The sequence below is a fragment of the Haliotis asinina genome, chromosome 2, assembly GCF_037392515.1.
Source record: "Haliotis asinina isolate JCU_RB_2024 chromosome 2, JCU_Hal_asi_v2, whole genome shotgun sequence".
NCBI classification, from domain to species: Eukaryota; Metazoa; Mollusca; class Gastropoda; order Lepetellida; family Haliotidae; genus Haliotis; species Haliotis asinina.
Window position 1 is genome coordinate 10,832,129 of NC_090281.1, and position 5,825 is coordinate 10,837,953.

The window sequence follows — 5,825 nt, forward strand, 5'->3', positions numbered from 1 at the left end:
TCAATTTAAATCTACTACTAGTTTTTAATCGTAGAATATTTGTTGTTTTTAAGTCATGGCTAAATTTCAGGATAATCGCCAATAGCTGAAGGGGTGGTGTAAATCCAGCTAGGTTTCATGCAGGTAGCAGAAGTAATGTAAGTCCCCATGGACCTTAGTATGGTGATCTACTTCAGTTGTTGGCGATCTATAGCCCCGGTTTTATGTTGTATTGTCTTCTTTAAATCCAATGTTTTAACTTTCAATGCTAGTTTTATGTTCTGTGATACTCTAGTGTTTTTACTGTCCTTCGCTGACAGGTTTTACTTTTTCTCTTTTCTCATCCTAACATTACTATAACTTATTTTGTTCTCGTCACGATATGGCTGCAATATTGCCGATGTGACGTTAAATGTTAACTCACTCACTCACTCACTCTATAAAATACTGAGCCCACTGAAAGCAGTAATCGCACTCTATTTTCGTTCTTAAACGTCACAAACCAAGTGCCATTCGCCTTTGGTTTCCATATTGAAAGAATTGGTTGCATGTTGAATAATATCAAACACATTTTCCCTGTCAAAATTTCTAATTGCAGATTTCATACGAACCGTCTGATGTATCGTCCTCCGATCCAGGAAACGGGTCGGCACAGCAGGTTCCACAACTGCAGCATGATAGGCCATGGTCCTTAAGAACAATGGGGGTAGACCCAGAGGTCACATGAAATATGACAATTTTTGTGAAGGCAACAAAATGTTAAAATAACCTTATTTATTCCTTTGAATACACAGAGTGCAGGCGCTAAAACGTCGGGGCGACGTAGGAAAAGCATCCTGCAGCTAGCGCCATGAGCCGGTGGATTGGCGCTTAATTAACGAGGCGCGGGGACACAGCACTTGGAGGAGTTTGTGCAGTCACCCCCAGACAAGCGTAAACAAACAGTGCAACTGACCGCGTGGACTAAATCCACTAAACTTAAATACAGTGCAAGTATCAAAACAATGGTAGGATACGTGAACTTTAGTCACAAATGTTGTTTTATTTAAAAAATATAATGAAAGTTAAAGACATTTTGAAATTTCAATGTAAACTGATCCAGGGGAAACGCGCCGAAGTTTCTGGTATCTCCTTACCACTTGAAAACACTTACTAGGGGTTAGCTGGCTCTTAAGACGTGTGTTATCGGGCAGAATGTGGTTGTGAGGGTGTGAGAATCTACGACGTTATTACCGGCGTGCGACACCATGGCCAACGTCCTTGGATACTGGGACAGACAAACTGCAAGTGGAAAATAAATCACTTTGAGGAACTTCCCGGGGCTTGGTTTGGTCGGAGTACAATGTGGTTGAGTGGATGGGTCCATTTCTTCAGTTTGGAAGTGGTTGCATGGTGCCTCCAGTGAAACGGACGCGCGAAAAGGTAGGCAAAGTGAGATTAAAAAAGGGAAATGATATGTGGAAAAGAGAGGGCTAAGTTAAGCGTTCTATTTTTTGAATTGTATTATGAGTGGTGAGCCATTCCCGGAGGTACTGCAATACCGGGTCAACCCGTGATGAGGGCGGAGCAAGCTCCGTGGCACCTCATCCCGTTGCAAAAATCAGTTTAATATCGATGTCTCCAATAGGACACGTATCAGATATTAAGCTGATAAGAACAGATACTTTTTTTTTCTTTTTGATAAAATTTAATGCATATAACAAATTTACAAGCTCGGCCTAAAAGTATATCACAAAAAAGAAGTTTTGCCCTGCAGCGCTAACAACTAAAGAACTAAAAGAGGAAATTGCCAAACCTGGCTACATGCAATACACATTCACACTATATACATCAAATGAAGATAGATCTAGATGAAACACACGTAAATGAAGCATACATAATATATATTAACAAACGAGAAATACAAACAAACATGCCATATTCTAACTGACAACCAATCAAACCATATATATATATAAAGAATCATCAACATGCACATACTATATACATCACACTATACAAACAATATACATGCACAACATCACTATGTAAAATGCTACACATGCCAAAACCTGGCTACATGCACAATACATATTTACAATATAAAGATCAAATGAAGTATGAACTGAATGAAGCGAGCATAAATGAAGCATTCGAAAAGGAAACAAGGGTAAATGAAGCGTACGTAAACCAATAAACTCAAATGAAGCGTACATAATATATAGATAGATTCACAAACTTTTATGCCACATTATGGCTACAAAGTGTCAGTCAGTTAGAGCAAAAGTATGTGCATATATTTATCTATTAAGTTAAATATGTAATTCTAATAAATGATCGGGATTGATTTTACCAAATACTGAAGTTGAAAGCCAGTACCAGGAAAAGACAGATAGCGGAAAGCGACAAAAGTCAACCTTGACACATGTCCTAAGGAAACATAGAAAACGCAACATGATATCATTTCCATTTAATTTTCTGTGCTCAAATTTATTTGAATTCCGAATAAGCAAAATTGTATATTTTGCCAAAGTTAAAAGGTAAATGCATAATGATTTTTTATAAGAATTTGGAATTTTAGGAACCAAATTAAACCGAATGACTTCGTTAGATCTTTCCAATAAGCCAAAAGACAATTGATCTAACCACTGGAAAACGATATCCCACAAAACATCAACACACGAGCAATAGATGAAAAGATTGTCAGAAGTTTCTATTGCTATACGACAGAGTGGACAGTTAGGAGTGATAGACATTCCCCGAGTATAAAGTGTATACCCCAAGGGGAGAGAATCATAGATGAGACGATAATTGACCGATTTCGAAAGTGGATCCACGAAGGAATTGTGTAGATTAAGCCAAACCTGCTGAAAAGGAATACGTGGATACAACGTTTCAACTTTATTTTCCACAACAGTTTGTAATAAACAAGCATAGTACTGTTTTGATGTAAACCGAAACATATCTATCAAATAATTTGAATTGACAGCTTCAAACTGTCTTAAAGCCAATAAACACGTCTGATACAATAATGGCATCGTCTCAGAATGAGGAAATAATAGTGAAGCAAAAGTAGGACAATAGTGACGTAAAGACATTCCTAACCAACATTTTGCAAAAAATGTCCACTTAGTTGAAGAATTATGCAAAAGATTTTGAATGTGCTTTAAATAAAAAGAATATAATTTTGATTGGATGTGAACTACACCCAAACCCCCATCCAAAATAGGTTTATAGCACACAGACCTCCGAATAGGCTTAGCAGTGGACTGTCAAATAAAACGAAAAGTCTCCCTCTGAAAAAGGTCGACATAATGTTTTGAAAATATTGTTACAGCCCCTCGATACCAAAATTTAGACAAAGCCATGACATTGCACACAGTAGATTTGCCCAGGTGATAACACCTTAGACACACTGGCAACCGACCCGGGGCAGTGACTAGCATGGACATTCTGTCACCCAGTCTAACAATATATGGAATATCTTCAGCTTTTCCACTGTCAACTTGCAACTGGACAGTTCTCACACCAGTCTGAACAGGGGATCCCCCAATTAACATAGTTTCAGGAGTTATGCTCAGCACCTTCCCAAATCTCCTAAAGTAGGAATCCAGGAATTCATTGGATACTACACCATGAATCCAGTGTACTCTCAAATCCAGTACTTCCTTGTCGTAGGGAGAAAAGTCTATTTTAATGTCTCTATAAAATAAGCACCCATGGCGAGCCACCTCCTCGTGGTGGGTGCTGGGTAACGCTAAGTGCTCGCCAACCCCCCGTGTGGATCCGGGGGCATATTTGGTCCACCAATCCGTTGGCCGTGGGTTGCGTCCCTGTGTCGGTGGAGGAGGGGATCCTGGTGGTTGAGGGTAATGGGGGCCTCGAACGACGTTCCTGTTACTCAACACACCACTTTGGCCCTGACTTCACCTAGACGGGTGGTAGAACTGGCCCGGTTCTATCAATCGGCTGGTCACGCCATGCCCTGTGCATGGACAAACTTCCTCAGCAATTATTGTGCATGTTTGTACATTTGTGACAATGAGCGTTTGTTATTATCATACTCTATACTATAATAATTTGCCTAGAGTCCTATGCCAGAAGGCGGTGGCTCATGGGCCAATCTAGTGATGTTGACCTCCGAATGATGTATGTCTCTAATTTCTTGTCTAGGGCCGAACCAGTCTGGCATTGAATTGGTCGACAAATACAGCTATTCGTGTCATATTCGCTGGAGTATACTATCCCTGTATCCCTGGTGTCAGCATCTTGGATACCCGTTGCTAATAGACACCGTCCTTGTTGACACTCCATGGTGGGTGGGGAGCAGGGATGGTGAATGATTTTCCTTTCGCCATGACTTTCCAACAAGCTGGTTCAACTCGACATGACAAAAAACGACGTCTGGACGAACTAGATCGTCCATCCGACACAAATTCAACCACTGATTCCTGGGCTAATCGAAGCAACTGATTTTCTGCCTAACAAACTCAACCCATTTGCCGTGTCAAAAGCTATCTATGGGATCTGTGGGGAGGTGAAAAATGTCACCCGTCTCCGTAATGGTTCACTGTTAGTTGAGTGCGCACGGAGACAGCAATCTCTAAATCTTATGTCTGTTAAAACATTTGCCAATATAGAAGTTGCCGTGTCCGTGCACAAAACTCTTAATTCGTGCCGTGGTATCATACGTGACAGGGCACGCTCTCTGTATGATATGAGTGAAGAGGATATTGCAGCTGAGCTTGAAGATCAGGGGGTTACAGCAGTGAAACGTTTCACCATTAAAAGGATGGAATTGTAACTAAAACAAATATATATCTTCTAACATTTGCCAGACCTTCTTTACCACAGTCAATTAAGGCAGGATATCTTAACATCGGGGTGGATGTGTATTGTCCCCAATCCACTCCGGTGTTATAAATGTCAACAGTTTGGTCATGGGACTTACTCATGTCGTAATCCTGCAGTATGTTATCGCTGTGGCGATCCTCATGATGGCACAGGTTGCGAGAATGATCTCAAGTGTGTTAACTGCAAAGAGACTCATGCTGCTTCTTCAAGGTCATGCCCTATATATCAAAGGGAATCGAAGATAATGAAAATAAAATGTGAAAAAAATCTCTCTTATTTTGAAGCCAAAAAACTTTTCACCACTCAGTCCTCAACCCCATCAAATATAACATATTCTGCTGCAGTTACCCGTTCTGTAGCAATGTCCTCAGCTGCATGTCAAACTGACTTGACCTGGGTCAAATCAGAAAAATCTGTGTTTTCATCTAACAAACCTGCTTCTGAACCGAAAGAATCTACTGCCCCAGTCACTCAAATAACGTCTGAGTCTCAGACAGAAATTCAGTCTGAGTCATCACAATTGACTGCTTCGCCACTAGCCACATCACAACCACCCACTATTCCAGTGAAAAAGCAGAAAGGTAAAAAATTACATATGACAGAAACACATGTTGTTCCTCTACAAAATACTTTTGGGCCTCTAGACATGGAGGTGACCCCATACTCACAGGACGAGCGGAGGTGCTTACCCCCGTCACGTTCTCGCGAAAGATCGCCCATTGAGCCACCATGACTCAGCTGGCCAATATAATTCAATGGAACTGCAGAGGGATTAAAAATAACTTTAACGAGTTACAGTTACTCGTACAAGATCATCAACCGTCGGCATTCTGTATCCAAGAGACATATCTTAAAGATACAGATAATTTTAAATTGAGACAGTATGATGCTTACCATTCTTTTTCTCCTCAGAGGGATCGTGCAACTGGAGGAGCTTCTATTTTAGTACATCACAACGTCATCCATAGCCCTGTCGCTCTAAATACACAATTGCAAACTGTAGCTGTTCGTAT

The 5,825-nt window shown here is 40.6% G+C and overlaps 1 non-coding gene across 1 annotated transcript; it reads right to left on the reverse strand.

The window, feature by feature from the left end:
• Positions 1-1,486: 1,486 nt before the first annotated feature.
• LOC137274906 (U2 spliceosomal RNA) lies at positions 1,487-1,670 on the reverse strand. Its single transcript, XR_010956258.1, has one exon. It is a non-coding gene; the product is annotated as a U2 spliceosomal RNA (small nuclear RNA).
• Between the last annotated feature and the right edge of the window lie 4,155 nt (positions 1,671-5,825).